Source organism: Leguminivora glycinivorella, chromosome Z, assembly GCF_023078275.1.
Source record: "Leguminivora glycinivorella isolate SPB_JAAS2020 chromosome Z, LegGlyc_1.1, whole genome shotgun sequence".
NCBI classification, from domain to species: Eukaryota; Metazoa; Arthropoda; class Insecta; order Lepidoptera; family Tortricidae; genus Leguminivora; species Leguminivora glycinivorella.
This window is the reverse complement of record NC_062998.1, coordinates 48,190,423-48,201,587: the sequence shown is the minus strand read 5'-3', so window position 1 is coordinate 48,201,587 and position 11,165 is coordinate 48,190,423.

The following is an 11,165-nucleotide window of genomic DNA, read 5'->3' as shown; positions in this document are numbered from 1 at the left end:
CCACTGCAACTTTAAACTCAACACCGCAGGCAGGGTCACTACACAATAGGCCAGACCCAGATCAGTTGTCATTCCATTGAGCAGTTTATGTATAAAGAAGTAACAGACAGGCACACAGTTTTTATAATATGTATTAGTATGATTGTAGTAATCAATCACTTACCTCTCCGGGAACATTGTCTCCCAGCTTACACTCACTAGCTGCAGTCTTTTTGCACATGGCGACTATTGAGCCTTAATCGGCACCTGAAATTTAAAACAAAATTAATTAGAATAAGTATCTGCCAGTTGCCTCTGGTGTGCAGTATCTATCTATCTATTAAGCCCCTTTTTAACCCCCGACGCAAAAACGACGGGGTGTTATAAGTTTGACGTGTCTGTCTGTCTGTTTGTTTGTCTGTCTGTCCGTGTGTGTGTCTGTCTGTGGCATCGTAGCTCCCGAACGGATGAACCGATTTGGATTTATTTTTTTTTGTCTGAAAGCTGAGTAAGTCAGGAGTGTTCTTAGCCATGTTTCATGAAAATCGGTCTAGTATGTCGTGGTCGGGGTTTTTTTTTAAATTTTAATTTCTGAATTTTAATCTCTTAATTCAGTGTGCCGCTTGGCAAAGGCCTCCTCTAGCTCTTTCCATTGGGGTCTATCTTGGGCCACTCTTCTCCACTTCGGGCCCACTGTAAGATTGAGTTTGTCCTCCCATCTTGTTCGAGGTTTCTTCTGGCCCCTATTATATGGTAAGCAGTATACAAAATCCAAAAAACACAAGGGCTCTTTTACCTGTCAATATGCACAAGGCATGAAATAGAATGACATTAACATAAATAACATGAAAAACTTTACTTTAAAAATAATCTTAAAAAATATAAATAATCAGAGAAGTATGGTGTGTCTATGTAGGTAATAATAAAAATTAGGGATATATAAGGTCCCATCTCATAATACTAAAACAATTAAATGATTTAGAGGTGTATAGTCTCTCCAAGTAAGTGTATTGAGTTGTATGTAAGCTATAGCTAAGTATGATAGCTGGTGGACAGAATTCTGTTATCAGAGAAAAATATCTTATAAGAATCCTTGGTTTTCGTTTCAGTTATTCCTGAGACTTTCTTAAAACTTTGGTGATGAGCTCAGCCCCCCTGTGCAGATAAGCTAAGAATTTCACCACTCCCTTTCATCCCGTGGGTGTTATAGGGGTGAATCCACCTAAAGTAAGGTGAGTCACAACTTCATTGTGTGTTTAGTAGTAGTAGTAGTAACTCTTTATTGTACAAAAACACATAAAAAAAAAGCATACATTAAGATGTGAAGTACAAAGGCGAACTTATCCCTTTGAGGGATCTCTTCCAGTTAACCTTTGAGTAAATGAGAGAGAAAACTTGAAGAGGGTAACAAATTCCGCAATTTGTACAACATGGTACCATAAAGACAATGGGCAAATAATATATAAATAATTAATAAATAAATAAATACACATACAGTAATAGGATAAACCTAACTATATCACACAAAAAGGAATGTGAAAGATACACTAAAGAGTTGACAAGGAACACAAAATATATACAAAGCAACAAGGCAAATTAGTCAGATAACCATAGCTTCTTTAACCTCTCCTTGAGCGACGCGACCGATTGTGCCTGCCTAAACGAGACGGGCAGTTCATTCCATAGTTTCACTGCACGGACAGCAAAAGACTTGTGGTATCCACGAGATTTGTGAGGGGGAATGGCAAGAGATAAATTCGCGCTAGAACGCAGACGGTGGCCACTGCCATCAGCCAGAAAAGTAAATTTTTCAGAGAGGTATAAAGGAGAAGAAGGTGTAAAAAGAGCATTAAAGAGAAGAGAAACAGCGTGGAGATCCCTACGGCGGCGGATAGGAAGCCAGTTAAGTTTTTGACGGTAGTAAGACACATGGTCGTACTTCCGCAGACCGAAAATGTACCGTATGCAAACATTTTGCAAGCGCTCTAACTTATTTAAAAGATCTTCCGACATGTCGAGGTTCACAGCATCGCCATAGTCGAGTAACGGCAGTAACAGTGAGCGAGCTAACATAGTTTTGGTATCGAGAGGCAGGAAATTCTGTAGGCGCCTCAGTGAGTGGAGAGAACCAAAGAGCTTTTTGCTGATCTCAGATACATGAGGGGCCCAGGAAAGTGTTTGGTCCATGGTGACCCCTAGATTTTTGACGGTTGGTGAGAAAGGAATTGGAACACCATCAAAGAAAATACTAGGTGACACCAGCTCCGACAGTCTTGAGACGTAGTAGGGACTACCGAAAACGATCGCCTGCGATTTCATGGCATTAACTTTAAGTCCAAAAGATGAAGCCCACAAACAGACAGCTTCCAAGTCAGCGTTAATTTGGCTTACGAGATCTTCAAACTCATCGAGGCTAGCAGCTGAATAAATTTGGAGATCATCTGCGTAAAGGTGATAACATGATTTCAATAATTTCGTGATATTATTTATAAAGATAGAAAAAAGCAGTGGAGATAGTATACCCCCCTGGGGGACACCAGAAGAGAGTTCACACCAATCAGAGAGATTATCATCAACTCGGACTCTCTGACGCCTCCCCAAGAGGTAGCTGCGAAACCAGGACAGAGAAGTGGGTGAGATATTTAAAAGTTTTAAGAAGGCTAGGAGGATGTCAAAATCAACTGAGTTGAAAGCGCTGCTAAAGTCTAAGAGCACCAAAATAGTAACTTTCTTATTTTCTATGTTCAAACGAATATCGTCCGTGACCTTAACAAGAGCGGTGGTGGTGCTATGCCCGGGGCGGAAACCGGATTGGAGAGGATTGAAAAGATTGTGCCTATTGAGATGCGAAGAGAGACGTCGATTTGCAAAATGTTCAATGATCTTGGAAAGGACTGGTAGGATGGAAATGGGACGATAATGGGAAAATGAGGAAGGATTTGAAATTTTAGGAAGTGGGATTATATGTGCAAGTTTCCAACACGAAGGGAAAACACCAGAGGAAAAAGAAAAATTTATTATGTGCGATAGAACGTTAGCTATTGAGTCCGCTACGAGCATGAGCATATCCAGGCTCAAATTATCATCCCCGACGGCTTTAGTCTTAATAGATTTGAGAATTGAGATCACTTCTTGTGGGGAAATGGGGTCAAAATTAAAAACTGAGATATCTGGGAGTGGAGAGTTGGCTAAAAGGGACAAAGAACGTTGCTTAACTCGCGGATCAAGGCAAACAGGAGAAGTGCTCAAATATAGATTAAGCGCGTTCAGGTCTAGAGTCCCGATAGTGCCAGGCTTAGGCTTGCCAACACCAAGTGTTTTTAAAAAATTCCAGAGCTTAGTAGGGGAACATTCGTCTATAGATCGATGTATGTATTTTCGCCTAGCGTCCCTACAGGCTTTGTTACATCGATTACGAAGCGATATATAAGCTTGATTATTGCGTTCCGAGGGATCGTGCCTTAGCCTTATACGAGCCCGGTTCTTCTTATTCATAAGGTCTCTAATATCGGAAGTAAGCCACGGAGCTGGGAAATGTTTGACACGTGTGGGTTTAAGAGGAGCGTGTCTGTCAAAAACCTCAAGCAAAATATTGTTGAAAGTCTCTACCTTCTGGTCTACATCAGCTGAGGAGTCCAACACTTCCATCCAACATATTTCGCTTAACTCGGTAACAAGAGCATGCTTATTGATATCGGCAAAGTTACGCCTCATGATAATTTTATGACGTCTTTTGGGGGGGCGAATTTTGAAGGAGGCGAAAATTAAGTCATGATTCGAAAAAGCAGGAGCATTAATTTGACCAAGACATGACACATGCGCAGGAGAAGAAGTAAGGATTAAGTCGAGTAAAGAAGGTGGGCCATTATGCGGAAAATGAGTGGGAGTAAGCGGTAAAATATGAATATTGAGAGAAGAAACGACAGATTGAAGCCTTTTTGAACGTTGGTCGTTTTTAACAAGGCAAGTGTTAAAATCACCCATTATTATAATATGCTCAAACTGAGGGGAAAGATTAAATAATGTATTTTCTAAAGTGTCAAAATAGTCAACATTAGAGGAAGGGCTGTAAAAAACTCCAAGAAGAACTTTAGTATGATATAATGAGACATCAAGAAATAAATACTCAGGAGAATTCGAATAAACAGTGGGAGACTGAGCTGCAATTTGGCAAGCAATCTCACCTCTCAGGTAAATGGCAACCCCACCGCCTCGCACCATGCTGTTTCCGCCATCGCTACTACCCGTTCTGTCATTTCGAATAAGACGGAAGCCGGGCAAAGGATAGAGGGTAGATGGAAGTGAAGGTTTTAACCACGACTCGGAGATCAAAATTGCGTGAATATTCTTGCTGTTAAAAGTAGCCAGGAGATCTGGATAGTGGGCCGGTACGCTCTGTGCGTTAATGTGCACGACATTAAAGTTTTTTGTGTTGGTTTGAAACGTGCTATGCAAGCGATCGGCGAGATCAGGTACATCAGACCCATCGCTCAAAGAGTCGTAAAGGCTGGAGGAAGACAAAGAGAAAAACTCGCTATCATTGCTTAAGTTAAGTTCATCTGACATGGTAAGTACTGATAATTGTTTAAGTTAAAAAGTAAACGTGTAAATAAATAAAACGGTATAAAAATATAGTAATTTGTGATGTACTTGTGTGAGTAAAATGTGCTGTTTTTAAATCCTCTCGGTTGTATGGCACCTCATTTACTCGCCAGCAGCTGTAAATACAATGAAAATATAATTAAAGTAATATATAAATTTGATGCAATAAAGTTCCGTGTAAAATTCAATCTATACACTTGATTTATAACAATTAATACCGTCCCGCGTCACACGGGAACAACTATAACCACCGACAAACGTTTAAAAAGAAAAATACACCTTTAGATTAGCAATAACAAAACGCGATCAAATTGACATATGCCAAAGTGACATTGATGATTGAATTATCAATTTGTCATTTGATTTGACTTGACTATTAATTTTCTATTGAGAATTGTTGGTGATTGTATATCAAAAGCAATCGAAAGAAAATAAAGAAATGTCGGTAGAACAGAAAATAAAAGTTAGGACATTATAGTTAAGGCGTGGTGTATAAAAGTTCATGCATTATAGGAGAGAAACACGGTAACTAAATCTAAACATAAAAACTATCGGGACCCTGTGTCAACGGCCGGTTTCCTCGCGGCCCGGTTGGGGCGAGGGAGCACTTGCGCCGACGCACCGCCGGCTGAAGCTGCGCCCGACTGCTGAGCCACACCCGGACGCTCCTGTGGCTGCTCGGACCTGGCCGACACTCCTGAAGGCAATTGCAAAGCCAGCAACTCTGCCATTGTCGAAATTTTACGCCGGGAACCATCTGGACACACCACAACAATCTTCCCTTCACTGGTCCAGCTGCCTTTGACTCCATATACTCGCCGGGCCTCGACAAAGACTGCATGCCGGGCACTAGTAAGGAACTCCGAGACTGTATGGCCCGACCCTTTGAGCAGTTTCTTCGCTGACCACATGACACTCCGGGTGCGAGGACAGACAAATTTAATCAGAATGGCCCTGGGTTTCTTTCTGGATGTATTCTTCCCCAAACGATGACAGACTATGAAGGAAGACTCAGAGACACCCTGCATTTTGAGTTTATTTTGACAGACACTCAAAACTGTTTCGACCGCTACTTCATCCTGAGCCTCTGGGACTCCATGTAGCAGCAAGATGTTGGAACGAGACCGGGTCTCCAGGTCCTCAAGAGTGTGCAAAACAAGATCCATCTGAGTCTGCAAGCTCTCAACAGCTGTCCAAATGAATTTTTTGAACTCATTAAATTTGCTTGCCACTGAGTCCGGAGCACTCAAATCCTGCGCAGGGAGGGATTCCTCAAAACTGTCCATCCGAGATGAGAAGAGCGCCTTCAGCTCTTCCACACTGTTTTGAAGCTTTGACAAGTGATCCATTTGGCGATTGTTGCACTATGACTTGCACAAAAGAGAAATTAAGTTTTATGTTCAGTTCTTGATTTTTAAGTGTTGAAAATAACTGTGGGCGGCACTGAGGTGATTAATAACACATATGTATAGTTCTCAAGATGTAAAAAAACAATTAGGTATTTTTTATCCCAAAATAAAAAACCGTAAGTGAAATGACGTGTGCTTTCTTTGCCTACCCTTTTTTTTTTTGAACGTGTTTATTTGAACTACAGCCGCAAATTAAAGGATCTACACATATATCGGGAAAGTAACTTATTTAGAGATACATTATCATTTGAACTTGCATTGTGAATAAATGGAACATGCCATAAAATCGTGACTCATGTTACTCTTGCGTCGGATTGACCCATAGGAGTTCCGACTGTCGGATCGGGTTCAATCAATAGTGGTGTGGTCGCCACCTGAGCTAGCAATATACCACTGCAATATCACAATTTTGGTTTATTTTAACCTGTTAAAATTGTGAATAACACTGAATTCAAAACATTTTCACGTGCTTAGCCTATCTCTTTAGGGAATACAGGCGTTAATTAATTCCTGAGGAAGGTTTCGTTGTAAAGTTCGTTTTGTGTAATCCATAAAAATCCGAATCAGTTCACTAGTTTAAGATAAAAATTTAACGACACAAAAGTATTTATTACGGTTTATGTGGTCTTCGAAAAAGTAAGTAATAAATATACATCGGAATCTCAATAATAATATCAGCTCCCAAAAAACTAATCCAGAAGACTCCATCAACACAAAGCGACAAATCATCAAAAAGAAAACACAATAATTTCTCCGAAACATGATGGCCGTCACAAGCATGTCCCAAGTTATGGTAAAAAATGTATTGACTGTCGGTGATCATTAGGACTTAAAAACTGATGAATTAAAAGCAAATTCTAACTGCAAAACAAAATCTTTTCAGCAAAGAAAGGAACTTCTGCGTCGAAATGTAATTCTTTGTCATTTTGCAAATTTGTGTGGGTCGTTGAAAAATACTGCAAGTGTGATAAAAAATTGAATACTTACTGCTTCTCGCAATAACTGCAACTTTGAGTTACTCTTGCTTATAATTTGCGGTTAAAGATTCTTCGCTATATTTCTTTTCTCTTATTGTTTAAAACGTTGCAAAATATTTTCTTCTCACTCAACTGCCAAAACCAAACGAAAACACCGGAAAGAAAAAAAAGTATATGCCAGTGTTGTAGGACTAAAAAAAATTGGTTGTCTGTAAAGTCGGTTTACGGACGGTAGTTTAACGTGATAACGTCAAACATTACAGTAGTATAGACAGGGGCGGTCAGAGTATAGCAAAAGGGGCCCGATTCTAGGACTTTTTTCACGTTTTTTTGTTCTTATTTGAAAGAATGCATTAAAATAAGCATCTTTTATAAATTAAATTTTTTTTCAAAACCTACTAATTTACGATTTAGGAGTTAGAGTGGTGCAAAGTTGGACAATTTTCCCGTAGCATTACTAAGGCGCCAGAGACAGAAACTAAGTCCTAAAATCGGGCCCCTTTTGCTTATACCCCAACCGTCCATACACAAACCACTTGCTCTTGCTTGGTGGCCTTGAGGAACGGGACAATGACGTCATCTTTTTCGTGCATGCAGCCCGTAGTAACGAGTTATTAGACGTTATCACGTCAAAAATAAAAATGTCCCAGATAACAGTTCTAATCAACATTCAACAATTAAAATGATTTATTAATAATGAAGAACTAACACGATAAGGTAGGCAAGCACGAATTCAAATTTGTGATTTTTGTGTTTATTGCCATCGCGCAGTCGGGGGCGGTGCCGCTCGGCTGCCCGCAGAAAGCCACTTTCGCATCAGAAGTCCGAAACTAGAGAAATATAGAGAGCGCTCGATCGCGAGTAGCTACTTGCGCCGGCGGCGGACGCGGTTGTGTGCGTGCGCCACGCGCACGCACACAGGGCCTCTCTGTGGGTTCCACCCCCGTCAGCGCGACGGCGATAAAGATTTCAGATTTTTAGGTCTTTATTAAAGACCTAAAAATCTGAAATTTGAATTCGTGCTTCGGTATCGTATCGTATCCTCTTAAGGGTTAATTCGCCTTCTGAATTTGTTATGAAAGTGCGTGCATTGGTGACGAATCGCTTAGTGGACGCCAGGCTTCACATATTGCTTTTCGTTTTACCAACAACGCCATTCATTCATAAGTTTCATTAACGATACCATGTGGTTACGGAGTGCACACGAGTTGAATGCGGCTACGTAACCAGTCTAAAATGTGTCGTCTAGACGCGTAAGAAGATCATGGTTCCGGAGAGCGCCCTTACACTGGTTTTTGGCGTATGACTAGCCCGCACTCAAGTGGCTATTCTAATTATATTACGTACGTTATGCACAGTCACTCCATCTAGTGACGAGAGGTAATAATACTTAGACGACTCAATAACGTTCAATGCGAGTTTGCTGATGTTGTATTCAGTCGTGTAATAAATTTTAGATTCGAATTTTGAAAAATATTGCATTGAATTCGTGTTTTTGTGGATTTGTGTATTAAATTAATGATATTCTTAATGCATGAGACTAAAATAATACCTTTGAGACCTTTAAATTTATTGAATAAATAGGTCATAATGGCTAATCGTGGCACGTAGCGCCATCTATGATTTTGGTTTGACATTAATTATACGATGTTCCGGATGAGACCCCATGACCGCATGATCAAAATCAAAAAGTGGAATCATAAGGTTTCAAGAAACAGACACCGAAAAGTGTAAAATATCAAATCTGTAAACTTAAAACATTCATGATTCAAAATTATCCTTCAAGGTCAATTCTAATGGCCGCTGTACACATGTGGCCAACGGTTCCACCAACCCTTTGTGAAACCCCTTGGCCAAGATAAGAGCTGCTGTTTATGGCCGCTGTACACATGTGGCCAACGGTTCCACCAACCCTTGGTGGCCAAGATAAGAGCCGCTGTTTACACATTGGCGAACCAATCACTTGGCATTGGCTCTTCATGAATGATGGACGTGGGATGAAAAAGGCTAGAAAATTCTAGGTCATTAACGTTATCAGCAAAATTTGATTAAAAAATATTAACCCCGTAGTAAAATTAAATTATTTGAAATATTAACAATTTTTTTAATATTTTGATAAGCACATTTATCTTTTTTAGGCAATACATTAAACATTTGCAAGGTTATTTTATTTCCTAAAATCAACACTATTATTGGCATAGATAAACTTATTATTTTCGTAAATATTTCACTACTGTCCTCTCTGACGGCTGACGACAAACTGAATGAAGCGCCAACGTGTAAACGCAGTTGGCCATTGGCGCCAAGATCCTTTGATGTGTGGACAAAAAACCGACACCAATCGGTTGGCCGGCCAGCGCAAGCGCCAACTGCCAACTTACGGCCAAGTAGCCCTCTACACGCTTGGCCAAGGGGGTTGGTGGAACCGTTGGCCATATGTGTACAGCGGCCATAACAGCCAGGCGCCAGCTAAGCACACATGATGTTATGGCCGCTGTATACATGTGGCCAACGGTTCCACCAACCCTTGGTGGAACCCCTAAGGCCAAGATAAGAGTCGCTGTTTACACATTGGCGAACCAATCACTTCGGCTCTTCATGAAAGATCGACGTGACCAAACCAAACCATTGAATGGATCACTAGAACGAATGGTACAGCACTACGAATCAATGAGTAAATATTTAATAGGTCTGAACATAGCCTCAGAATGCAAACATCAATCCTATTTAATGGCCGCTGTACACATATGGCCAACGGTTCCACCAACCCTTTGTGAAACCTCTTGGCCAAGATAAGAGCCGCTGTTTACACATTGGTGAACCAATCACTTGGCATTGGCTCTTCATGAAAGATGGACGTGGAATGGAAAAGTCTAGGAAATTCTAGATCATAGACGTTGACAGAAAAATTTGATTAAAAAATAATAACCCCGTAGTAAAATTAAATTATTTGAAATATTAACAATTTTTTGAATATTATGATAAGAACATTTATCTTTTTTAGGAAATACATTAAACATTTGCAAGGTTATTTTATTTCCTAAAATCTACACTATTATTGACATAGATAAACTTATTATTTTCGTAATGGCCCCTGTACACACATGGCCAACGGTTCCACCAGCCCTTTGTGAAACCCCTTGGCCAAGATAAGAGCCGCTGTTTACACATTGGCGAACCAATCACTTGGCATTGGCTCTTCATGAAAGATGGACGTGGAATGAAAAAATCTAGGAAATTCTTGGTCATAGACGTTGTCAGAAAAAAAATATTAAAAAATAATAACCCCGTAGTAAAATTAAATTATTTGCAATATTAACAATTTTTTGAATATTCTGATGAGAACATTTATCTTTTTTAGGAAATACATTAAACATTTGCAAGGTTATTTTATTTCCTAAAATCTACACTATTATTGGCATAGATAAACTTATTATTTTCGTAAATATATCACTACTGTCCTCTCTGACGGCTGACGACCAACTGAATGAAGCGCCAACGTGTAAACGCAGTTGGCCATTGGCGCCAAGATCCTTTGATGTGTGGACAAAAAACCGACACGAATCGGTTGGCCGGCAAGCGCAAGCGCCAACTGCCAACTTACGGCCAAGTAGCCCTCTACACACATGGCCAAGGGGGTTGGTGGAACTGTTGGCCATGTGTGTACAGCGGCCATAAATATTTCACTACCGTCCTCTCTGACGGCTGACGACCAACTGAATGAAGCGCCAACGTGTAAACGCAGTTGGCCATTGGCGCCAAGATCCTTTGATGTGTGGACAAAAAACCGACACCAATCGGTTGGCCGGCAAGCGCAAGCGCCAACTGCCAACTTACGGCCAAGTAGCCCTCTACACGCTTGGCCAAGGGGTTTGGTGGAACCGTTGGCCATGTGTGTACAGGGGCCATAAAAAGCCCGCCATAAATATGTGGCGTTCCATGTCTAAAGGACCCACATGCTTAATATGCCATAAGGTACCTGCAGCGCATGGAAAGTCACATGAAAAGTTGATGTAAACTAACAATAGATGGCGCTGCAATCGAAAATCGAGACTGATAACTCTATACCATTCTATTCAATATACTATATGGTCTGTGCCATCTGTGTTACGAATTTGTATTAGAATGTTTCCTTCACTCCTATCCTATCATTCCGTCAGAAAAAACCGAATGAAAGTTTCGTCCGTCTTCCCTTCTA